Below are 26,922 nucleotides of genomic sequence, written 5' to 3' on the forward strand. Positions count from 1 at the left end.
ATGTAAAAGAATTGTAGAATCTTTACAGTGGGAAAAGAGGCCATTCAGCCCATCGAGTCTGCATTGACTCACCAAAGAGCTCCCGCCCAGTCCCAAGTCCTGCCCATCCATATTTACCAGGGCTAACTCACTGATCTTGCACACCCCTCGTTCTATAGGATGTGAATGTTCAAACTCCACAGTCACCCCCAAGGCTGGAATTGAACCCAGGTCCCTGGCACTGTGGGGGAAGCAGTGCTAACCACTGAGCCACCTTGCCACCCCTACAGCAAGGCTTTGTCTCCTCAGGGAATGTGCAGTGTTTAGTCTAGCTAATACTGTCATGGGCAGATCCAGCTCTGACAGACAGATTGATGAGAATGAGATCAAGTAGTTTTTTTTTCACTTTTCCTGGTTCCCTCACCACCGGCTGCAGAGTCAGTCTCTTTGAATGGAAATTTATTCAAACTACCAGCAGCAAATTTGCAATAACGATAACACAATCTCCAAATGACACACCAAAGAGGAGAATTGCAAGTCCTTGGAGGAATTAACGGAACTCACCACCAAAGGTTTGAGTTTATAGGAGGTTTTACGAAGCAGAGAGTAAGGTAAGGCCTTAAAGAAGTTCCAATGAGTTGAGTTAAGATGGTTGAAAGCTCTTCCATTAAAATGTGTTGTGGCAATGTGGTGTAATGGGGTAGGTCGAGGTTGTGTCAAGAAATGCATCGGAAGCGCGGGATGGAGTGTCTGGTGTTGAGAGGTAAGCCAGGGAAATATGCAAATAAAGAGTACGATAGGAGCAAGGAAGTGTTTATTAATAAGGCAAGAATTATGAATTTGATGCACTGAGGACCAGGGCAATAGGCAAGTAGGATGTGATAAATGAGGTTGGGGAATTCTGCCACATCCCTAGAAACAGGAACAGTGCTCACCCTCAAGAAAGATTAGGACCATGACTCTAATAGGAGTGTGATGGGATTGGGACACAGTGCCATACATACAAGGACCCATCCTCTGGTTCAGATGTGTTTGAGTGGCCATGTCCGAAATGGAACTTGCATTCAGTCATCACGTCTGGTGAAGAGGATCTCCGGGCCTGCGAATTTCCTCAGCTCTGGTAACGTAGGTTATCAATAAGATGGACAACGGCTAGCCTGTTGCTACTGTGGGACCGACCTGGAGATCCAATTTAAGGTCATGAGGCTACTTGCAGAAATGTAAAAAAAAGGAAATACAGTCAACTCATTTTGACCCCATGTACTTTGTTGGCATCAAGTCATGAATGGGAACACTCCAACATCAAGATCCCATTCACTTTCGATATCTACATGCAGCCTTTTGACTGTTACAGTGCACTTATTACGAAAGCTATTCAACATAGCAGTTATTCTTAAATAAATAGATTTCATGTCATTTATCTTCAGGGTAACTTGAAACAATGCACAACAGCTGTTATTCATAAATATTATGTATATATGCTCCACAGAAATGCTTGAACCTGTCAAAACCAGTGCCGATTTGAACAACATGAAATGTCTGAAATGGCGCTGAAAGCAGAATAAATAATGGAGTTTAGAAAAATAAATGATTTAACAGCATTGGGAAAAGACAGGCAAATTGAACTAAAGGGCTTTCTGGCTCAGAAGTCTGACACAGGTGCAAGTTCATTCAATCTATAAAATTCTACGAATTAATGAAACAAGCAGGCGAGGTAATGTGATCTGTTTTAAAATCTGAGGAAATAAGAAACAAGACAACTCTAAGTCTTGCCAATAGTATGCACTTCCTGTCAATTAAGTATCACACTCACTGCAACATTCTGCCAATCAGACTTTACTGATACCCGATTGTTAAACAGTGCTTTCTCTGATTCATCATCTAAGGGCACTCTCTCCAGCTACTAAACTCAGAAATGACTGCCATCTTTCAAATACCAGTTAGCTTGCATCTCAGTTGTTTGTCATGGCTATTTCAACAATACTGAGTGGAGGGATCAAGAACCTAAAGAGTCACTTACCCCGAATGTGCACCCTTTGAAATTCTGCACAGATGTATCGGAAGTTTTACTGAAATTTGATTCGGAGTCTGTGGTGCAGTCCATACTTCATAATACATGTAGTACTTCACTGTACTGTGGGGTCTATCATAAGATTGAGATTATTTCAAAGCAAGGTGGCAAAGCTAATGGGGTCAGCAGCTCAATAGCTAACCCTTCCTTTGGTGAGTGGTTTTTCCCTTGCTTGAATAATTACACTGATTTATGGTTTTTGCCCTTGTGGAGGTCATCCCAATCAGAATAGGTCATTCACTTGCCAGCGATATGTCCACAACCCAACTTGTTTTTGGATTATTACATGTGGAGGAGACTTAGTCAGGCTTCAGAGGTCAGTCACAGTACAGGGGTGCAGGAAGCCTTAGTGTTAGGCACAAATGGACAACAATGGTTTGCAAAATCTTTACAACATTGGATACCAGAGCTGCCTGTGAATCCCCAGTGTTCAGTTGCTGTATACCTGACACTGTACGCATGAAAACTTGATTGTTAGTGGCAGCACAGGGGCTCAGTAATTAGCACTGCTGCCTCACAGTGCCAAGGACCTGGTTCAATTCTAGCCTCAGGTCAATGTCTGTGTGGAGTTTGCACATTACTCCCTGTGTCTGCGTGGGTTTCCTTCATATACTCCGGTTTCCTCCCATAGATGTGCAGGTTAAGTGGATTGGCCATGTTAAATTACCCACAGTGCCCAGAGATGGGCAGGCTTATAGATTAGCCATGGGAAATGCAGGGTTACAGGGATGGCTTTGGGTCTGGGTGGGATGCACTTGAGAGGGGCCAGTGTTGACTCAATGGGCCAAACTGCCTACTTCTACACTGTAAGAATTCTATGATTGTGATTGCTAAGAACATGGTAGGAATGTCTTCAAAGAATCTGGGCAGAGGTCAAATATACTCTCTTGTTCATTGGAGTGTCTGACTTCCAAACAAGCCAAAATGGAGAAGGTAAATTCAAGACTGTTAATCCCGAGGCCCAGGTAACATTACAGGGACCTGAGTTCAGATCCTTCCATGATCCTAAAATCTAGAGTTAAGAATCTAATGATGATCATGAAACTGTTGTTGATTCTGAGGAAAAACCCATCTGGTTCACCAAAGTCCTTTAGGGAAGGAAACTGCCATCCTTACCTAGTCGGGCCTGCATGTGACTCCAGACTCACAGCAATATGGTTGACTCTGAACTGCCCTCTGGGTAGTTAGAGCTGGGCAATAAATGCTTCATTCACGGTGAGTGAATGCCCTCATCAAGTGAATGAATTAAAAAAAGGCACCAAACTCATTGAGTGGCTCACTGGGAATGTGTGGGGGAGAAGGTATTGGAGGGAGTGTACAAAAAACACCGCCTAAGCAACCCTTCAAGCAACACATACCATTCATGGGGCAGAGTATAGAGACTGCACATTGCACTTGTTAACCGTTTCAGAACTCCTGAAACAGGAGTGCAAATAGGTCATCCTCAATCCCCAAGAACTGCCAAAAGAACATTCAGTGTTGTCATGGTGATGGATGTGGTATCAGATTTAATGACTGCTGGCAATTGGGTTGCCAACTGTGATTGGAAACATTCCTAGAAGTTTAATCACATGACCACAGGACACCTGATCACATGATGAGTGATGAGTTTTGGTCGCCTTATCTGGAGAAGGATGTTCTTACTATAGAGGGAGTGCAGCGAAGGTTTACCAGATTGGTTGGACTGGTGTCTGAGAAGAGATTGAGTTGGTTAGGATTGTATCCACTGGTGTTTAGAAGAATGAGGGGAGCATCTCATAGAAATCTATAAAATTCTCACAGGGTTGAACAGGTTGGATACAGGAAGTGTGTTTCTGATGGTGGGGGAGTCCAGAACTCAGGGTCATAGTTTCAGGATAAGGGGTAAACCTTTTAGAACTGAGATGAGGGGAAATTTCTTCACACAAAGAGTGGTGAGCCTATGGAATTCACTATCACAGGAAGTGCTTGAGACTAAAACATGATGTGTTTTTAAGAAAGAGGTAGATATAGCTTTTGTGACAAAAGGGATCATGTGGGAAGGTTGGGATTAGGGTATTGAGCTTGATTAGCCATGATCATATTGATGGCAGAACAGGCTTGAGGGGTCATACAATATATTCCTCCTCCTATCTTCTATGTGTCGATGCTTTTAAGAGTGGCCTGTGAACCTTAGCCAGACTGCAGTTGGTCACAAAAAAATACATTGTAGTGTAGCATGAGCCAAGATCAAGTGTCTGTACCTCAGCTTGATTCCACTACCTTCCAACTCAGAAATAAGAATGTGACTACAGTCAGCGCTGAAAATAAATACCTTATATTTAAAAAATGCCAGTGAAAGAAACTTGTTGTTCATTTGAAATCAGAAAATTTATCTAAAAACGGTAAAGTTATGTATTCCAAGAACTCAAAGCTTTATTTAATACTTGACTCAAAGCTTAGTAAGAAAAAAATGCTTATCACAATGCAACTCCTAATACGCTGCTCGGAAGAGAATGGTAGAACTTAAATTTCTTTTCGAGATGTGACGTTAAAGTGAGACCTCTAATGTCAGTAACACAATTTCATATTGAATATTAGCTTCCAATTAGATCCAGGTTCAAGCATGCTGTGGGCTCCATCTGTAATTATGACCTAAACGTAAGTTTTGATTATTCATAAATGACTAATCAGTTACTCTGAGTACTTGTTAAAATTGGACAATGGAAAGATTATAGATTACAAGTTAAATAGGGTAAGTGAAGTAGGGAACTTGGTGTGCAGACACTGCATTATTAAAGATGGTAACAGAAGAAGATAATGCCATAAAAAGGCAAACAAAATCCTCAGTTTTGTATCGAGGATCATAGAATACAAAAGAGAGGTGGCAATTTTGAAATTGCACAGGACTGTATCAGGCTGAGGTTGTAATTTTGTGTGCAGTTCGGGATAACTCATTATAGGAAGGATACAAAAGTAAACTGAAAAACTTCAATACAGTTCCACCACTCTGTAGTCAAGGCTGAGGGGTTTTAGCCATGAAGGTGGACTGGCAATTAACATGTTTTTTCACCAGAGCTGAGAAGATTAAGGAGCAGCCTGATGGTACCAAATTTTAGATAAGGAGAAAAAAAAAGGTTAGAGGTAGTTTCTTTACACAGATTGTTTAGGGAATGATAGGTGTTATCATAACCCTATTGTTGAAACAGATTTCCGTAATTCCTTCTGAAAGGAATTATTCAGTTATTGGAAAAGAGTGATATTAGAGGGTACAGGAAGTGATTAAGAGAAATGGAAATTTCAAAATGGGGTGTCATTGGACATTAGGATTATGGGGAGCGAGGAAGTGACAGTTGCAGCTGATTGGATAGTCTTGAACTTTGTGGTTGAAAAGGTCCATGAACTGCTTGCACTTATTGTCAGGAATGGGGTTGGAGGCAGATACAGTGGAGAGTAGTCCAAGAAAATGGTTTGAGCAACAGAGAGTTTCAGTGATGCAGAACTTTGCAATGCTCGAAGAAATTTACTCTGAAACAGATAATCAGGGTTCTGAAGAAAGGTCCTCAATTTGAAATATTAACCCTGTGCTGCCGTGAATTGTGGAATGATGTAGCACAGAGGGGATTACTTGGCCCATTGCATCCATGGCATTTCTTTGAAGAGTTTGATGGAACTATCCAATTGACCCCACTCCCATTACTTGACCGCAGTCCAACAATTCTTCCCCCACCAGATGAGGTAACCATGAAGGACTCTCCTTCTCAAACTTTCTGAGCTGTGGTGACCCTCAAGTTATACGACTACCAGTCATCCCTCCCTCTATTGAGATGATCCAGTAGGATTATGGTGATTTTATTTATTCAACACCCCATGGAATGCTATCTGTTGAACCAATTTGGAGCACACTTGTAGGCTGTATATTCTGAACCACAGCAACTCATTGTATAAACTTGTTTCCAAATGTTGATTCTGGTGAAATCACACAAAGAAAACTTCTAAAAAGTAAAACATGGACATTTCTTGGCATGCATTCTCCTCTATCACCCTTTATGCATTCTGGATTCTAGATTCACGTCATCCCGATTACTGCTAAATGTATGTGAGGCAGTACAATTAGGAAAAACGACATATAGTGTGAACGTATTCATACAATATTTAAATATGTCCACCCAGTTCAAGGCAGTTGCTTTCATTATCTACTAGAAATGATGGTGGAAGATTGCAATGATTGCAAACTAAGCTGCAATGCAACGTAACAAACTCTCACTCCAGCCTTTCCCCAGTACAATCACTTTGGCAAGACTGGAGGTTAGTGCCAGCGTGACTGGTTCAGAAGGACTTATTGCCAGCATGGTTTTGTTGTTCAGAACTTTTTATTTCTTATTTTCTAATTTATTCCTATGATCTGTAATGCTGGATTTTTTATTTCTTTATTTTTCTAATTTTGGTTTCCCCTAAGAACTTATACTGAAGAATCCATAACTAGGCAGCTTGTACCTAAGATGGTGCCATAAAGGGCAACTTTGCAAACTTTTCACTGTACTCATTTGTACAATAAAGCTAATTGTAATTCAAATTTAAACACCGTGACGTTTCCAAAATGGAGCTGGTTCAGGAGGAAATGTGGCTGCACAAATAGATGATCAGTAATTTTAATTCTCAAAAGCCATCAGAGCTGTAGAGACTAGGATTTTGGAAATTTCTATGCACTCCTTGGCCATTCAGGGAATGTGACCTATACTTCCAGTGTTGGAAGTGATTGGGGTTGTGCAGGATAGTGTTGGATGGCGTTGGGGTTGGGTGGGGAGGGTGATGGATGGGGTTGGGGTTGGGCAAGGACGGTGTTGGATGGGGTTGGGGTTGGGTGAGGAGGGTGATGGATGGGGTTGGGGTTGGGCAAGGATGGTGTTGGATGGCGTTGGGGTTGGGTGAGGAGGATGATGGATGGGGTTGGGGTTGGGCAGGACGGTGTTGGATGGGGTTGGATTTGGGCGGGATGGTGTTGGATGGGGCTAGTGTTGGGCGGGGCGGTGTTGGATGGGGTTGGGGTTGGGGTTGGGTGGGGAAGGTGTTGGATGGAGTTGGATTCAGGCGGGGCGGTGTTGGATGGGGTTGAGGTTGGGCAGGACAGTGTTGAATGGGGTTGGATTCAGGCGGGGCGGTGTTGGATGGGGTTGGGGTTGGACGGGGACGGTGTTGGGTGGGGATGAGGATGTTGAATGGGGATGGGGATGTTGGATGGGGTTGGGGTTGGGCGGGGGCGGAGTTGGATGGGGTTGTGGTTGGGCAGGACGGTGTTGGATGGGGACGGTGTTGAATGAGGTTGGATTCGGACAGGATGGTTTTGAATGGGGTTGGTGTTGGGCAGGACGGTGTTGGATGGGGTTGGGGTTGGGTGGGGATGGTGTTGGATGGGGTTGGGGTTGGGGTGGGGACGGTATTGGATGGGGTTGGGGTTGGGCGGGGACGGTGTTGGATGGGGTTGGATTCGGGCGGGGACATTGTTAGATGGGGTAGGGGTTGGGCAGGACGGTGTTGGATGGGTTTGGGGTTTGGGTGGAGATGGTGTTGGATGGGGTTGGGGTTGGGCGTGGACAGTGTTGGATGAGGTTGGTGTTGGGAAGGACAGTGTTGGATGGGGTTGATTTTGGGTGGGGATGGTGTTGGATGGGATTGGGGTTGGGTGGGGATGGTGTTAGATGGAGTTGGATTTGGGCAGGGACGTTGTTAGATGGGGTTGGGGTTGGGCAGGACAGTGTTGGATGGAGTTGGTGTTGGGGTGGGGATGGTGTGGGTTGGGGTTGGGGTTGGGCGTGGACAGTGTTGGATGGGGTTGGTGTTGGGTGGGGACGGTGTTGGATGGGGTTGGATTTGGGCAGGGACGGTGTTGGATGGGGTTGGGTTTGAATGGGGATGGTGTTGGATGGAGTTGGGGTTGGGCAGGACGGTGTTGGATGGGGTTGGGGTTGGGCAGGGATGGTGTTTGATGGGGTTGGAGTTGGGCAGAACGGTGTTGGATGGGGTTGAGTTTGGGCAGGAAGGTGTTGGATGGGGTTGGGGTTGGACAGGGACGGTGTTGGATGGGGTTGGGGTTGGGCAGGACAGTGTTGGATGGGGCATGGGCATGGGTATGGATGGTGTTGGATGGGGTTGGGGTTGGGCAGGACTGTGTTGGATGGGGTTGGGGTTGGGATGGGTTGGTGTTGGGTGGGGTTGGGGTTGGGCGTGGACAGTGTTGGTGGGGTTGGGGTTGGGTGGGGATGGTGTTGGATGGGGTTGGGGTTGAGTTTGGGCAGGACAGTGGTGGATGGGGTTGGGGTTTGGCGGGGACGGTGTTGGATGGGGTTGGAGCCGGGCAGGGAATGTGTTGGATGCATTTGGATTCGGGCGGGACAGTGTTGGATGGGGTTGAGTTGGGCAGAATGGTGTTGGATGGGGTTGGGTTTTGGCAGGACGGTGTTGGATGGGGTTGGGGTTGGGCAGGACGGTGTTGGATAGGGTTGGGGTTGGGCAGGACGGTTTTGGATGGGGCTGGGGTTGGGCAGGACAATGTTGGATGGGATTCGGTTTTGGCAGGATGGTGTTGGAAAGGGTTGGGGTTGGGCAGGACGTTGTTGGATGAGGTTGGGGTTGGGCAGGATGGTGTTGGATGGGGTTGGGGTTGGGCGGGGACGGTGTTGCGTTGGGGTTGGGTGGGGATGGTGTTGGATGGGGTTGGGGTTGGGGTTGGGCGGGGACGGTGTTGGATCGGGTTGGATTTGGGCGGGGATGGTGTTGGATGCGTTGGGATTGGGTAGGGCTGGTGTTGGTTGGGGTTGGGGTTGGGTAGGGATGGTGTTGGATGGTGTTGGGGTTGGACAGGACTGTGTTTGATGGGGTTGGGGTTGGGTGGAGACGGTGTTGGATGGGGTCGGATTCGGGCGGGGATGATGTTGGATGGGGTTGGGTTGTGGGGGATTGTGTTGGATGAGGTTGGATTTAGGCAGGACAGTGTTGGATGCGGTTGGGGTTGGGTGGGGATGGTGTTGGATGGGGTTGGGTTGGGCAGGATGGTGTTGAATGGGGTTGGGTTTTGGCAGGATGGTGTTGGATGAGTTTGGGGTTGGGCGAGGCCGGTCTTGGATGAGTTTGAGATTGGGTGGGGTGGTGTTGGATGGGGTTGGGGCTGGGCGGGGACAGTGTTGGATGGGGTTGGGGCTGGGCGGAGATGGTGTTGGATGGGTTTGGATTCGGGCATAGACGGTGTTCGAATGGGTTGGGGTTGGGCGGGGATGTTGTTGGATGGAGTTGGGGTTGGGTAGGAAGGTGTTGGATGGGGTTGCGTTTGGGCAGGATGGTTTTGGATGGGGTTGGGGTTGGGCGGGGATGGGGTTGGATGGGGTTATGGCTGGGTGGGTACGGTGTTGGATGGGGTTGGGGTTGAGCGGGGAAGGTGTTGCATGTGGTTGGAGTCAGGCGGGACGGTGTTGGATGGGTTTGGGGTTGGGCGGGTACGGTGTTGGATGGGGTTGGGGTTGGGCGGGGAAGGTGTTGGATGGGGTTGGGGTTGGGCGGAGAAGATGTTGGATAGAGTTGGGGTGGGCAGGACGGTGTTGGATGCGGTTGGGGTTTGGCAGGGAAGGTGTTGGATGGGGTTGTGGTTGGGCGGAGACAGTGTTGGATGGGTTGGGGTGGGTGGGACAATGTTGGAAGGGGTTGGGGCTGGTCGGGGACGGTGTTAGATGGAGTTGGGGTTGGGCGGGGAAGGTGTTGGATGGAGTTGGGGTGGGCAGGACGGTGTTGGATGGGGTTGTGGTTGGGCGGAGACAGTGTTGGATGGGTTGGGGTGGGGTGGGACAATGTTGGAAGGGGTTGGGGTTGGGCGGGGACGGTGTTGGATGGAGTTGGGGTTGGGCGGGGAAGGTGTTGGATGGGGTTGGGGTTGGGCGGAGAAGATGTTGGATGGAGTTGGGGTGGGCAGGACGGTGTTGGATGCGGTTGGGGTTTGGCAGGGAAGGTGTTGGATGGAGTTGTGGTTGGGCGGAGACAGTGTTGGATGGGGTTGGGGTTGGGCAGGACGTTGTTGGATGGGGTTAGGGTTGGGCAGGACTGTATTGGATGGGGTTGGGGTTGCGGTGAGGATGGTGTTGGATGGGGTTGGGGTTGGGGTGGGGATAGTGTTGTATGGGGTAGGGGTTGGGTGGGGACAGTGTTGGATGGGGTTGGGGTTGGGCAGGACAGTGTTAGATGGGGTTGGGGTTGAGCAGGGAAGGTATTGGATGCGGTTGGATTTGGGCGGGATGTTTTTGGATGGGGTTGGGGTTGGGCAAGGATGGTGGTGGATGGGTTTGTTGTTAGGCAAGGATGGTGTTGGATAGGGTTGGATTCGGACGGGGACGTTATTGGATGGGGTTAGGGTTGGGCGGGGACGGTGTTGGATGGGGTTGGGGTTGGGCAGGACGGTATTGGATGGGGTTGGGGTTGGGGTGGGGAGGGTGTTGGATGGGGTTGGGGTTGGGCATGGACAGTGTTGGATGGGGTTGGTGTTGGGCGGGGATGGTGTTGGATGGGGTTGGAGTTGAGTTTGGGCAGGACGGTGGTGGATGGGGTTGGGGTTTGGTGGGGACGGTGTTGGTGGGGTTGGGGTTGGGCGGGGACGGTGTTGGACTGGGTTGGGGTCGGGCGGGGAATGTGTTGGATGCATTTGGATTCGGGCGGGACAGTGTTGGATGGGATTGGGTTGGGCAGGACGGTGTTGGATGGGGTAGGATTTTGGCAGGATGGTGTTGGATGGGGTTGGGGTTGGGCAGGACGGTTTTGGATGGGGTTGGATTCGGGCGGGGACGTTGTTGGATGGGGTTGGGGTTGGGCAGGACGGTGTTGGATGGGGTTGGGTTTTGGCAGGACGGTGTTGGATAGGGTTGGGGATGGGCAGGACGGTGTTGGATGGGGATGGGGTTGGGCAGGATGGTGTTGGATGGGATTGGGTTTTGGCAGGACGGTGTTGGATAGGGTTGGGGTTGGGTGGGGACAGTGTTGGATGGGGTTGGGGTTGGGCGGGGATGGTGTTGGATGGGGTTCGGGTTAGGCGGGATGGTATTGGATGGGGTTGGGCGGGGACGGTGTTGGATGGGGTTGGGGTTGTGTGGGGATGGTGTTGGATGTGGTTGGGGTTGGGTAGGGACAGTGTTGGAAGGGGTTGGGGTTGGACAGGACGGTGTTTGATGGGGTTGGGGTTGGATGGAGACGGTGTTGGATGGGGTCGGATTCGGGCGGGGATGAAGTTGGTTGGGGTTGGGGTTGGGGGGTATTGTGTTGGATGCGGTTGAATTTGGGCAGGACAGTATTGGATGGGATTGGGGTTGAGCGGGAATGGTGTTGGATGGGGTTGGGTTGGGCAGGATGGTGTTGAATGGGGTTTGGTTTTGGCAGGATAGTGTTGGATGAATTGGGGTTGGGCGGGGACGGTCTTGGATGAGTTTGGGGTTGGGCGGGGTGGTGTTGGATGTGGTTGGGGCTGGGCGGGGTGGGTGTTGCTTGGGGTTGGGGCTGGGCGGAGATGGTGTTGGATGTGGTAGGATTCGGGCGTAGACGGTATTGGATGGGGTTGGGGTTGGGCAGGATGGTGTTGGATGGGGCATGGGTTGGGTGAGGATGGTTTTGGATGGGGTTGGGGTTGGGCAGGGTGGTGTTGGATGGGGTTTCGGTTGGGCAGGGATGTTGTTGGATGGAGTTGGGATTGGTTGGGCAGGTGTTGGATGGGGTTGCGTTTGGGCAGGATGGTTTTGGATGGGGTTGGGGTTGGGCGGGGATGGGGTTGGATGGGGTTATGGCTGGGTGGGTATGGTGTTGGATGGGGTTGGGGTTGAGCGGGGAAGGTGTTGCATGTGGTTGGATTCAGGCGGGATGGTGTTGGATGGGGTTAGAGTTGGACAAGGATGGTGTTGGTTAGGGTTGGGTTTTGGCAGGATGGTGTTGGATGGGGTTGGGGCTGGGTGGGACGGTGTTGGATGGGGTTGGGTTTGGCAGGGAAGGTGTTGAATGGGGTTGGAGTTGGGCGGAGACAGTGTTGGATGGGGTTGGGGTTGGGCAGGACGGTGTTGGATGCGGTTGGGGTTGGGCGGGGACGGTGTTGGATGTGGTTGGGGTTGAGCGGGACGGTGTTGGATGGGTTTAGGGTTTGGCGGGGCGATTTTGGAAGGAGTTGGGTTGGGCAGGGACGGTGTTGAATGGGGTTGTGGTTGGGCGGGGAAGGTGTTGGATGAGGTTGGGGCTGGGTGGGGATGGTGTTGGACGGAATTGTGGTTGGGCAGGGAAGGTGTTGGATGCGATTGGATTCGGGCGGGATGGTGTTGGATGGGGATGGGGTTGGGCGGGGATGCTGTTGGAAGGGTTGGGGTTGGGCAGGACGGTGTTGGATGTGGTTGGGGTTGAGCGGAGACGGTGTTGGATGTGGTTGGGGATGGTGTTGGATGGGGTTGGGTTTGTGCAGGACGGTGTTGGATGCGGTTGGGGTTGAGCGGGACGGTGTTGGATGGGTTTAGGGTTGGGTGGGGCGATGTTGGAATGGGTTGCGTTGGGCGGGGACGGTGTTGAATGGGGTTGGGGCTGGGCAGGGACGGTGTTGGATGGGGTTGGTGTTGAGCAGGGAAGGTATTGGATGCGGTTGTATTTGGGCGGGATGGTTTTGGATCGGGTTAGGGTTGGGCAACGATGGTGTTGGATGGGGATGGGGTTGGGCAAGGATGGTGTTGCATAGGGTTGGATTCGGACGGGTACGCTGTTGGATGGGGTTGGGATTGGGCAGGACGGTGTTGGATGGGGCATGGGTTGGGTGTGGACGGTGTTGGATGGGGTTGGGGTTGGGCAGGACGGTGTTGGATGGGGTTGGGTTGGGCAGGACGGTGTTGGATGGGGTAGGGTTTAGGGTTGATGGTGTTGGATGGGGTTGGGGTTGGGCAGGACGGTTTTGGATGGGGTTGGATTCGGTCGGGGACGTTGTTGGATGGGGTTGGGGTTGGGCAGGACGGTGTTGGATGGAGTTGGGTTTTGGCAGGACGGTGTTGGATAGGGTTGGGGTTGGGCAGGACGGTGTTGGATGGGGATGGGGTTGGGCAACGATGGTGTTGGATGGGGATGGGGTTGGGCAAGGATGGTGTTGCATAGGGTTGGATTCGGACGGGTATGCTGTTGGATGGGGTTGGGTCTGGGCAGGACGGTGTTGGATGGGGCATGGGTTGGGTGTGGACGGTGTTGGATGGGGTTGGATTCGGGCGGGACAGTGTTGGATGGGGTTGGGTTGGGTGGGGGTGGTGTTGGATGGGGTTGGGTTGGGCAGGACGTTGTTGGATGGGGTTGGGGTTGGGCGGGGATTGTGTTGGATGGGGTTCAGGTTAGGCGGGATGGTATTGGATAGGGTTGGGCGGGGACGGTGTTGGATGGGGTTGGGGTTGTGTGGGGATGGTGTTGGATGTGGTTGGGGTTGGGTAGGGACAGTGTTGTAAGGGGTTGGGGTTGGACAGGACGGTGTTTGATGGGGTTGGGGTTGGATGGAGACGGTGTTGGATGGGGTCGGATTCGGGCGGGGATGAAGTTGGTTGGGGTTGGAGTTGGGGGGTATTGTGTTGGATGCGGTTGAATTTGGGCAGGACAGTATTGGATGGGATTGGGGTTGAGCGGGAATGGTGTTGGATGGGGTTGGGTTGGGCAGGATGGTGTTGAATGGGGTTGGGTTTTGGCAGGATAGTGTTGGATGAATTGGGGTTGGGCGGGGACGGTCTTGGATGAGTTTGGGGTTGGGCGGGGTGGTGTTGGATGGGGTTGGGGCTGGGCGGTGTGGGTGTTGGATGGGGTTGGGGCTGGGCGGAGATGGTGTTGGATGTGGTAGGATTCGGGCGTAGACGGTATTGGATGGGGTTGGGGTTGGGCAGGATGGTGTTGGATGGGGCATGGGTTGGGTGAGGATGGTGTTGGATGGGGTTGGGGTTGGGCAGGGTGGTGTTGGATGGGGTTTGGGTTGGGCAGGGATGTTGTTGGATGGAGTTGGGATTGGGTAGGCAGGTGTTGGATGAGGTTGCGTTTGGGCCGGATGGTTTTGGATGGGGTTGGGGTTGGGCGGGGATGGGGTTGGATGGGGTTATGGCTGGGTGGGTATGGTGTTGGATGGGGTTGAAGTTGAGCGGGGAAGGTGTTGCATGTGGTTGGATTCAGGCGGGACGGTGTTGGATGGGGTTAGAGTTGGACAAGGATGGTGTTGGTTAGGGTTGAGTTTTGGCAGGATGGTGTTGGATGGGGTTGGGGTTAGGCAGGGAAGGTGTTGGATGTGGTTGGGGTTGGGCGGGGAAGGTGTTGGATGGGGTTGGGGTTCGGCAGGACAGTGTTGGATGGGGTTGGGTTTGGGTGGGAAGGTGTTGGATGGGGTTGGGGCTGGGCGGGACGGTGTTGGATGGGGTTGGGGTTTGGCAGGGAAGGTGTTGAATGGGGTTGGGGTTGGGCGGAGACAGTGTTGGATGGGGTTGGGGTTGGGCAGGACGGTGTTGGATGCGGTTGGGGTTGGGCGGGACGGTGTTGGATGGGTTTAGGGTTGGGCGGGGCGATTTTGGAAGGAGTTGGGTTGGGCAGGGACTGTGTTGAATGGGGTTGTGGTTGGGCGGGGAAGGTGTTGGATGGGGTTGGGGCTGGGCGGGACGGTGTTGGATGGGGTTGGGGTTTGGCAGGGAAGGTGTTGAATGGGGTTGGGGTTGGGCGGAGACAGTGTTGGATGGGGTTGGGGTTGGGCAGGACGGTGTTGGATGCGGTTGGGGTTGGGCGGGGATGGTGTTGGATGTGGTTAGGGTTGAGCGGGACGGTGTTGGATGGGTTTAGGGTTGGGCGGGGCGATTTTGGAAGGAGTTGGGTTGGGCAGGGACTGTGTTGAATGGGGTTGTGGTTGGGCGGGGAAGGTGTTGGATGAGGTTGGGGCTGGGTGGGGATGGTGTTGGACGGAATTGTGGTTGGGCAGGGAAGGTGTTGGATGCGATTGGATTCGGGCGGGACGGTGTTGGATGGGGATGGAGTTGGGCGGGGATGCTGTTGGAAGGGTTGGGGTTGGGCAGGACACTGTTGGATGGGGTTCTGTTTTGGCAGGACGGTGTTGGATGGGGTTGGGGTTGGGTTGGGACGGTGTTGGAAGGGGTTTGAATTCGAACGGGAACAGTGTTGGATGGTGTTTAGGTTGGGCAGAACGGTGTTGGATGGGGTTGGGGTGGGGATAGTGTTGGATGGGGTTGGGGTTGGGGTGAGGATGGTGTTGGATGGGGTTGGGGTTGTGCGGGGACAGTGTTGGATGAGGTTGGGGTTGGGCGGGTATGGTGTTGGATGGGGTTTGGGTTGGGCGGGACGGTATTGGATGGGGTTGGTCGGGGACGGTGTTGGATGGGGTTGGGTGGGGATGGTTTTGGATGGGGTTGGGGTTGGCTGTGGATGGGGTTGGTGTTGGGCGGGGACGGTGTTGGATCGGGTTGGATTCGGGTGGGGATGGTGTTGGATGGGTTGGGATTGGGTAGGGCTGGTATTGGATGTGGTTGGTGTTGGGTAGGGACATTGTTGGATGGGGTTGGGGTTGGACAGGATGGTGTTTGATGGGGTTGGAGTTGGGTGGAGACGGTGTTGGATGGGGTTGGATTCAGGTGGGGATGAAGTTAGATGGGGTTGGGGCTGGGGGGTATTGTGTTGGATGCGGTTGGATTTGGGCAGGACAGTGTTGGATGGGGTTGGGGTTGAGCGGGGATGGTGTTGGATGGGGTTGGGTTGGGCAGGACGGTGTTGAATGGGGTTGGGTTTTGGCAGGATAGTGTTGGATGAATCTGGGGTTGGGCGGGGACGGTCTTAGATGAGTTTGGGGTTGGGTGGGTGGTGTTGGATGGGGTTGGGGCTGGGCGGGGTCGGTGTTGGATGGGGTTGGGGCTGGGCAGAGATGGTGTTGGATGTGGTTGGATTCGGGTCTAGATGGTATTGGATGGGGTTGGGGTTGGGCAGGATGGTGTTGGATGGGGCATGGGTTGGTTGGGGATGGTGTTGAATGGGGTTGGGGTTGGGCAGGGCGGTGTTGGATGGGGTTTGGGTTGGGCGGGGATGTTATTGGATGGAGTTGGGATTGGGCAGGCAGGTGTTGGATGAGGTTGCGTTTGGGCAGGATGGTTTTGGATAGGGTTGGGGTTGGGCGGGGATGGGGTTGGATGGGGTTATGGCTGGGTGGGTACGGTGTTGGATGGGGTTGGGGTTGAGCGGGGAAGGTGTTGCATGTGGTTGGATTCAGGCAGGACGGTGTTGGATGGGGTTGGGGTTAGGCAGGATGGTGTTGGATGGGGTTGGGGTTGGGCAGGACGGTGTTGAATAGGGTTGGGTTTTGGCAGGATGGTGTTGGATGGGGTTGGGGCTAGGCGGGGAAGGTGTTGAATGTGGTTGGGGTTGGGCGGGGAAGGTGTAAGATGGGGTTGGGGTTCGGCAGGACAGTGTTGGATGTGGTTGGGGTTGAGCGGGACGGTTTTGGATGGGTTTAGGGTTGGGCGGGGCGATGTTGGAAGGGGTTGGGTTGGCGGGGATGGTGTTGAATGGGTTGTGGTTGGGCGGGGAAGGTGTTGGAGGGGGTTGGGGCTGGGTGGGGATGGTGTTGGATGGAGTTGGGGTTGGGCAGGGAAGGTGTTGGATGCGATTGGATTCGGGCGGGACGGTGTTGGATGGGGATGGGGTTGCGCGGGGATGCTGTTGGAAGGGTTGGGGTTGGGTAGGACGGTGTTGGATGGGGTTGTGTTTTGGCAGGAGGTGTTGGTTGGGGTTGGGTGGAGATGGTGTTGGATGGGTTTGGGGTTGGGTAGGGATGGTGTTGGATGGGGTTTGAATTCGAGCGGGAACAGTGTTGGATGGTGTTTAGGTTGGGCAGGACGGTGTTGGATGGGGTTGGGGACGGGCGGGGATGGTGTTGGATGGGTTTGGGGTTGACCAGGATGGTGTTGGATGGGGTTGGGTTTTGGCAGGACAGTGTTGGATGGGGTTGGGGTTGGGCGGGGATGGTGTTGTATGGGGTTGGATTCAGGCGGGGACGGTGTTGGATGGGGTTGGGTTTTGGCAGGACGGTGTTGGATTAGGTGGGGCTGGTGTTGGATGGGGTTGGGTTTGGGCAGGATGGTATTGGATGGGGTTGGGTTTTGGCAGGACGGTGTTGGATTGGGTTGGGGTTGGGTGGGGACGGTGTTGGATGGGGTTGGGGTTGGGTGGGGACGGTGTTGGATGGGGTTGGGGTTGGGTGGGGACGGTGTTGGATGGGGTTGGGGTTGGTTAGGGACGGTGTTGGATGGGGTTGGGTTTGGGTAGGATGGTGTTGGATGGGGTTGGGGTTGAGCAGGATGGAGTTGAATGGGGTTGGGTTTTGGCAGCCAGTGTTGGATGGGGTTGGATTCCGGTGGGAATGGTGTTGGATGGGGATGGGGATGGGGTTGGGCGAGGTTGGTGTTGGATGGGGTTGGATTTGGGCAGGACGTTGTTGGATGGGGTTGCGTTTAGGCGAGGATGGTGTTGGATGGGGTTGGGGTTGGGCGAGGATGGTGTTGGATGGGGTTGGGTTTGGGCAGGACGTTGTTGGATGGGGTTGCATTTGGGCGAGGATGGTGTTGGATGGAGTTGGGGTTGGGCGAGGATGATTATCGAGGTTCCTCTGTAATTTGTCCTGTATTTTTTTGAAGAGAGGTTTTAAAGGAGACGTGATGAGCAGTCTACCAGGGCCACTGGAGCACACAACTTATGCGGTTTTGGGTCTTTTTTTAAAATTTGGAATAATAGAAGCAGCCTGAATGGGTGTGACCAAGCTCCCACAGAACCAGGATTTTTAGTTTTATCATCAGCAGTTGCTGTTGGGGTCTTGAAGACGTGGAAGCTATTTTTCCCCTCTCTCGGTTACAGCCAAAAGCTGGGGATTCTCTTCCTGCAAAGGAGTTGCATGTGAGACAAACTGTTTTCTGGATTTGCCTTTTGCCAAGGGTGTGTTGATGGGCTGTTACTATAATGGAACAGTTTGTTAGCAATAGTAATTGTATCTTTTATTCTGTTAAGTTTTCCTGTAGAGTTAAGTTATTCCAATTCCTCCTTTCTCTTGTTGTATTTTAACAATAGTGGATGAATAAAGATTGCTTTGCTTTAAATCTGGGACTTTGATCAATCAAATTGCATTTGGAATGCAACACCTTACATTTACCTTTAAAATAAGAAGAAGGTAGGTCATGGACTATCTTCTGAACATTTTGAGGAGGTTTGGTTTGGTCCATAACACACTGTAGATTACGTACGCAGAGCTGGCTCAGTATACCAATTCTGTAATAGAGAGAGACTAACTGAAGGTGAGGCATTTACCTTTACACTAGTACACCACATGTTGTAATGTATTGTCTGCACAGCTTAATGGCCCATCTGGTCTGGAATCTGCTCCATAATCTCATTGTATATAAGTTGATCTCAGAAGCCTTGAAAAATCTTCAAAAAAATGGGAGTTGACTTATACCTTGTGCATAAAATTCAAACCATCAGCATAGTCTCCATTTTGAAATCTGAAAAAAATGCAACAGCTCATGTTAAATCAATGTGGCATATTTTAATTAATCTACTAGTTCAACAAGAATGCCTTTAACCACAATCAAAAGGTTTCAAAAGCCTTCTGCATCCAATGAAAAAAGCCAATTGAATTCAACTTGAGTTAGTTTGGCTATGTCTACGTTGTCAAGATCCTGGTTCAAGTATTGCAATTCCAACTTCAGGAAAGCTGTCCCCAACAAACCTTCCTCTCCAACCACTGAATTCAATATTCCATGTGTTTTCAACAATCTGATGACAATCTGTGCATCAACAGCATTCCACAATTTGATGGCAAAATCACAAAACATTAAATAAGGCAGCAGCTCCAATGTGGAAACTTCTTTTCTCTATCAACCACCCAGCTATTCCATTCAGCATGAACATTTGCCTTGAATGGCTCTGTGAGGCATATTGTCTAAAGGTTGAGCTATGAACATTAGATCCTGTAGTGCAATTGCAATCTTGTTATTTCTTCACAGCCACTACACTGCTGATGTTTGGAACAAACTTCCGATGGAATACGCTTAGCCCCAAAAATCAAAGCACGTCTTTCTTCGAGGTTGGTCATGGAAATTTCTCGACGGCCTTCGACTTTGCATTCCGTGGGGTCAACCTTCCATGACCGATGTTATGTCCCAACAAGGTCACCTCTGTTTTTGCAAATTCAGTTTTAAGTTTATTAACAGTTTTGCTTCTCTTGGTCATTCAAAAAGCTCTACCAACTGTACCATGTGATCTTTCCTGGACTTACTAAAGATCACTACATCATCCAAATAGATTGCACGGTTTGTTAATCCAGCCACAACTTTGTTCATGAGTCTTTGGAATATGGCAGGTGCATTCATCATTCAAAAGGGCATCACTTTAAACTGATATAGCCCATTTAGGATTACAAATGCAGACATTTCTTTCGCTGTCTCTGATAAAGGTGCCTGCCAGTAACCATGCAGTATGTTCAACTGATGTGACTGGCTTGTATGACTTGCTCTATACAGTCCTCCAATCTTGGTATTGGATATGAGTCCGATTTTGTAATGGCATTGATCTTCCGATAATCCATGCAAAATCGTTGAGTCCCATCAGGTTTGGGAACTAAGACTTTGGCGAACTCCACTCACTCTGGCTCGGCTCGATGATATCCTAGTTGAGCATGGCCTCGACGTCCTTCTGGACTTGTCTAGTTTTGAAAGGGTTAAGCTGATAAGGGTGAATTAGTATAATGCTCCTGCAGAGCACTAGCAAATGCTCTTTCTGTGCTTTGCCCTCCAAAAATGCTACCAGATGTGCTGAGTTTCTCCAGAAATTTCTGTTTTTGTTTTAGATTTCCAGCATCTGCAGTTCTATATTTCAATTTTGAAGTTGAGATCATTTGGTAGTTTCTGCGCAATTTTAGTCTTTTAACATAACTCTTGATATTATCATTCTGTGAAGTGCATGTCCCAGTATGCTGTTTGTTGCACTCGGAGTTAGATTTGGCTTCCCTAAGCACATGGAGAGTCACTACATTTCTGGTCACATTGTAACCACTGTGTCGATTTTCAGGGATTCATTCTGATACATTCTTCCTAAGATTAAGCCAGTGGCTGGTTCCATTTCTCAAGGCACTGTTTATCTTGGGCAACTTCTTCATGATGGAAAACAAAAAAAAAACCCAAAGAACTGCAGGGACTGGAAATCAGAAACAAAATCAGATATTGCTGAAAAACTCAGCAGGTCTGGCAGCATCTTGGGAGAGAAAGCAAAGTTAATCTTTTGGGTTCTTTCTTCAGAACTGATCGTAGCTAGGAACCCTTGGGAACCACTTGGAGACCCCACAACTCTCTAGATTCAATACTTAGTGCTTCAGTCACATTGCCGTAATTTGGTTTCTCATTGATCCTTGTTTGTTACACAAGTTTATCCATACATTTGCAGACAAGCCAGTGCAAACATGATGGACCGAATAGCCTCCTCCTGTACCATTACACTTCTGCGATTCTGAATAGACATGCAATTTCATCGACAACAAGGATTGCTAGTGTGAGAAATATCATTGGAGCTGCGAGGCTGACCTTGACAGTACGTCTGTACACATGGAATTTGCATTGACATTCCATTAAAGTAAATGCATCAATCAGGAAAAACTCCTCAAATGCATTTCGAGGCATCCCTATAGCACAAAAATTATTCAATTCACACCAGTTCCAACTCCCAAATAGACCCAGTCTAAGCATTCCATTTTGCCCAGGAATCAGGAAGCGATTTGAGCTAAATAGCTGAATAATACACTGTTCTGCTGGCCTTTCATTGGCTTTCCTGATTCCTGCTGCTTATGTTGTAATAGTTACTTACTTTATGGAAGCTAAAATTTATTAAACATATTAAAAATCAAGAAGTGTTAATGTCACTTAGAGGGAATAATCCCCTCTCCCAATAAAGTGTTCTTTAGAACTGCAATTGTCCTGTATATAGATTGCTTTCTCTTTAAAAAACATTATTTTATATTGAATCCTTATATTCTAAGTCAATGCAGGAGAACAGCAATAAAATGAAAATATTGATCATATATACAGATGTTCTAAGTTTTCATTACAGGTATTGGAAAAACATAAATGTATTTTGATTGTTGAGAAAAAAAATCTTTAAGTATATAAATTTCACACAATAACATTACATTGAATTTACGTAAACCATTTCAGTTTGCCTAATGGGGTTATAGAGTTGATGACAAAGGTAAGAGGTGCAGTTTAGGTGAACATGACAGAAAAAATAGGTAAGGCTGTGTGGGGTGTCAGTAAATACCCGAAAATTTCGAGAGACAGCTTTTTTGGAAACACAGTAAATGAAGTGCAAGTCTTTGACAATAGAATATAGAAATCAGGGAAAGGTTGGTAATCTAAAGTCAGAAGACTGTACTGGGGCATATTACAAAGATAATTATCAATGTCGGAGACTAGTCTTGATTCATCCATCCAGAGAGAAACAAATTTCGCCTCATTATAACATCCAATTGCACATAATTGATTCCAGACATTTTGCCTTTTCCTCTCTATCTGGATGTTTAATCCTTATGTTCATCACTCTTGAGTAAAGAGTCATTTCCTGACATCTATCCTGAAAATATTCTGTAGTTTTAACCATTGTTTCCCAGTTCTACTCCCACATTGCAGTTTTTGTAATATTGTCAGTTAAGTTCTTCAACACTCTTAACCTTTTTTTTAGATTGCCTTCCCAATTTCTCCTTGACAGCCTGGAGAGCCCAAATTTCTCAAACGTTTTCTGATTGGAATTGTCCACAACTTAATGGTAGCATTCTTACATCTAGATTGGAAAGTGATGGGTTCATGCCCTACTCATGAGTAAAGTCTGTAAACTAGACTTATCTTTCAGTGCTGTGCTATGGGAGGACTGTACTCTCAGATGAAACAATAATTGGTCATAGATTTAGAGAGATGTACAGCATGGAAACAGACCCTTCAATCAAACTATATATCCAGATACATTTTAAATGTTGTAATTATACTAGCCTCCACAATTCTTCTGGCAGCTCATTCCATACATGCACCTCCCTCTGCATGAAAATGTTGCCTCTTGGATCCCTTTTAAATCGCTCTTCTCTCATCTTAAACCTACACCCTCTAGTTTTGAACTGCCCTGCCCAAGGGAAAAGTCTTTGACTATTCACCCTATCCATGCCTCTCATGATTTTATGAACTTCTATTAAGTCACCCCTCAGCCTCTGATGCTCCAGGGAAAACAGCTTCAGCCTATTCAGCCTCTCCCTATAGCGCAAACCCTCCAATCATCCTTATAAATGTTTTCTGAACACTTCCAAGTTTCACAACATCTTTCATATACCAGGGAAACCAGAATTGAATGCAATATTCTAAAAGTGGTTTAACCAATGAACTGTAGAGGGTTGCATTTCAGACTGGAGGCCTGTGACCAGTATTGTGTCACAAGGATTGGTACTGGGACCACTGCTTTTTGACATTTATATAAATGACTTGGTCTTCAAACAAATCCAATGACTGTCTTCAAAGAGCGGCAGAGGTTCTCTCTTTCTCTCTCTGACCTTTTATCCCTTAATAAAAACAGGAAAAAAAGATGATCTGTTCATATGTTTGCACAGAATAGCTACTTTATCTCTGGCATTACAACAGCAGCAGAGGTAAACGTTCATGTTACAATGGCTCCACCTATTCTACACACACAGTCTATGGATGGAGACAAGGAGTGGAACTTTGCTAGCCTCAGAACACTATAGGCAACAATGAGTTCGTCTGGTAAAATAAGGTGAGAATGGAAATATGAAATTCGCAACATAAAGGGCAGATTTTCCATCCAATGTTTTAACGCTAGATGAAAATCTCATGAGTGACTGACAAGGGTCCAATGTGCATGCATTAAGATCTCATTACTACCTAATTGTGTCTCGTTTATACACAAGTTGCTATTTCCCCAGGACGTGGAGAGAAACTTGATGGTGACAATTCCCAACACGGGAGTCTGGGCAGTTACAACTCATTGAGAACTTCTCCATGCCTCCATCTTGGTGATAGACAGACAGGAGGCTGGGGGACCACGGCAAGCCAGGCAGCATCAGGAGGTGGAGAAGTCAACGTTTCAGGTGTAACCCTTATTCTGGGGTGCGGGTTAAGGGGAGCATTCTCCAAATTCTCACAGTGCACTTCATGGGCAGGGACTGCCTACTATCTCCATCCACAGAGGTTGGCACCAGGCAAGCACATTAGTATGGCACTTCCCTACATCACTTAGCGCCACGTTTACCACATAATTATACACTTGGAGGCTCACCAGTAACTTACAACGCAATGCTGCTGCCAAGCTACTTTGCATGTAGAAGCAGGCCTCCATCTCTGGAATCAGAACTGGGCGCATCTCTTGACTCTTTGCTTGTTTTCTTAGTGCTCAAGAGTCTGTGTTTACTTGGACATTCACAATACCTCTGCCTTGCCTTGTTGCTGTCTCATTCACAATACTGCTCTCTTGTCTTGTCTTGCCTTTTAGTGCAGATACAAAGCCAGCAGCTTATCATGGTGTTATGCAGTGATCAGTCAAGATGGTGGACGTGTTGCTGTACAGAGCTAGATGTTTACAATCCCCAGCCCCTTAGTTCTCTATGGATGAGAGTCCTTAAAACAGTAGCATTTTCCCACTGTGCCTCTGCAGTGGTTGCTCAAACTTTAGCATATTCCTCAGCACACAGCTCTGGAGCTTAGAATGTGCTATTCTGCAACACTCAGTCAAAGAAAATTCCATGCACTGGAGGACCACCATGTTTCAGGCTGACCAAAGAACATCTTTCACCAAACTGATGGTCCTCCAGCTCCAGCTGATGCTTGTCATGGCCTCTGTCCGCAGAGAACAGCTCGTAGAGCACATAGGCCTAGACAAAATCAAACCCAAAGGAAGGTTGGTGAAAGCAAAGTACATCAAATAACCATTACCAGGTAGAAGTGACAAATGCTGCTTGGTACCAGGGGTGATCACCTGGGAAAATACCACAGACTACATTTCAAATGCAATTCATTAACTGATAAATGCCTTTATAAATGCAACTCCTTCTTTCTTTTAATGTGGTTTATAAATGTTTGCTTTTTTTCCCCTTCTTTGTGATACTTTTTCAAAAAGTTCAGCTTAAATGCACGGGATTAATTTTACAAACTTTTGATTTAATTCTGCCAGCTATATTCACCTGAGCTTGCACCTGCAGATGTTAATAATCATGCAAATGCAGTTAGCTCAGAAAATCGAGTCCTGTTTGGTCTTGATGCAGGTGGATCTTTAAGCAGCGCCAAGCAAACGAAAGCTGTATTACAGCACAAGATGAGATCGATTAGTTTAAACATAGGAATCAGTCATTAGTGTTGTTTAACTGATGAATCAAAGGTTTATATGAATAGAACCATTCTGTCCAGCCAGATTTACAATGCTGGCATTACCGTATAAACACTCTGTTAGAATTCTGCTCTGCTGAGCAAAAAAAAGCTACTTAAAGCTGAGGAGTAACTTATACAATGAGTAACTTTTACAGTTGAACTCCCCTTGACTCAGAACCAAATGTGATGCAGTGCATCTGGGACACTCAGTCGCTGAGGTCAGCAAGCTTGATTAATAAGCCACTTTATTTGCCTTTCAACCATTTTGACCTCTGTGACAAAATTCCCTACTTGCACTCCTGTTACAACACAATCTGCAAGACTGGAAAATGTTAACCATGTTTACTGGTTGATCTCCTGTCACGTTTCCAGTTCAGAAGAAGGGTCACTGGACCTGAAATGTTAACTCGGCTTTCTTTCCACAAATGCTGCCTGAGCTGCTGAGTTTTTCCAGCAATTTATGATGGTATTTCCTCTGGATTTCTACAGACTGGCTTCTTCTTCTTTATTGTCTCAAGACAAACTCATTTTGTCAAAGCTGCTGTTTCTTGCACTCATTAGGACAATTTGCAAGAATACCAGTGCTGGTGCAAAACAAATAATTATATATTTTTTTCTTTTTTTCTCAGAACCTCTGACACTCCTGTTTTTTTTCCTAACTCCCACACTACTGCAGTTAGGCTTATTTTTCCCCAGCACTCATGGTGTGTGTGTGCAGGTGTAAGACACAGTGAGAGACACAAGGTGTACGACTCTTTATTCAATTTCCACCACCAGGAAGATAGGAAAACACCCGAGTGGCCTGTGACAAGCAGTGCCCTTCACAAAAGGCCATGCTGTGTGATCAAACAGTGAAGGGGAGGGCAGGGATTAAATCATAGAACATAGAACATAGAAAAAATACAGCGCAGTACAGGCCCTCTGGCCCTCGATGTTGCACCAATCCAAGCCCACCTAACCTACACTAGCCCAATATCCTCCATATGCCTATCCAATGCCCATTTAAATGCCCATAAAGAGGGAGAGTCCACCACTGCTACTGGCAGGGCATTCCATGAACTCACGACTCGCTGAGTAAAGAATCTACCCCTAACACCTGTCTTATACCTACCACCCCTTAATTTAAAGCTATGCCCCCTTGTAATAGCTGACTCCATACGTGGAAAAAGGTTCTCATGGTCAACCCTATCTAAACCCCTAATCATCTTGTACACCTCTATCAAGTCACCCCTAAACCTTCTTTTCTCCAATGAAAACAGCCCCAAGTGCCTCAGCCTTTCCTCATACGATCTTCCTGCCATACCAGGCAACATCCTGGTAAACCTCCTCTGCACCCGTTCCAGTGCCTCCACATCCTTCCTACAGTATGGCGACCAAAACTGCACACAATACTCCAGATGCGGCTGGGGTGAGGTGAGGGAAGGGGAAATGAGGAAACTGTTGAAGTCCACATTGATGCCTTGGGGTTGAATTGTTCCGAGGCGGAAGATGAGGCGTACTTCCTCCAGGCATCAGGTGGTGAGGGAGCGGCGGTGAAGGAGGCCCAGGACGTTCATGTCCTCGGCAGAGTGGGAGGGGGAGTTGAAATGTTGGGCCACAGGGCAGAGTGGTTGATTGGTGCGGGTGTCCCAGAGATGTTCCCTAAAGCGCTGTTACGGTTGGAGGGATGGGGTCTGAGGGCGGAGGTGCGGGATGTGGACGAGATGCGTTGGAGGGCATCTTTGCGGTCTCTAAAGAAGGGGGTCATCTGTGGCCTAACATTTCAACTCCCCCTCCCACTCTGCCGAGAACATGGACGTCCTGGGCCTCCTTCACCACCTGATGCCTGGAGGAAGAACGCCTCATCTTCCGCCTCGGAACACTTCAACCCCAGGGCATCAATGTGGACTTCAACAGTTTCCTCATTTCCCCTCCCCCCACCTCACCCCAGTTCCAAACTTCCAGCTCAGCACTGTCCCCATAACTTGTCCTACCTGCCTATTTTCTTTTCCACCTATCCACTCCACCCTCCTCCCTGACCTATCACCTTCATCTGCTCCCCCACTCACCTATTGTACTCTATGCTACTTTCTCCCCACCCCACCCTCCTCTCATTAATCTCTCCACCCTTCAGGCGCTCTGCCTGCATTCCTGATGAAGGGCTTTTGCCCGAAACGTCAATTTTCCTGCTCCTCGGATGCTGCCTGAACTGCTGTGCTTTTCCAGCATCTCTAATCCATACTTTGCAATATTACAAACCTATAATACGGCACTCATACAGTTCCAAAGAAAAGACAACTCCAATTCAAAATGCTAACTTGCTTTCTCTCTCCACAGTTACCTTCTATTTTCATTTCCGATCTCCAACGTCTCAGTTCCTTGCTTTTATTTCAGGTTTTTTTCACAAGTACAAATTTTAAAAGTAAAAGTCCAGCAGTTTATCCAGAGCCCCTTTCGAGGAAGCAGCAAATG

The sequence above is a fragment of the Chiloscyllium plagiosum genome, unplaced genomic scaffold (genome assembly GCF_037043375.1).
Source record: "Chiloscyllium plagiosum isolate Xiang-an unplaced genomic scaffold, Cpla_swu_hap1 HiC_scaffold_23, whole genome shotgun sequence".
In the NCBI taxonomy this organism is placed as follows: domain Eukaryota; kingdom Metazoa; phylum Chordata; class Chondrichthyes; order Orectolobiformes; family Hemiscylliidae; genus Chiloscyllium; species Chiloscyllium plagiosum.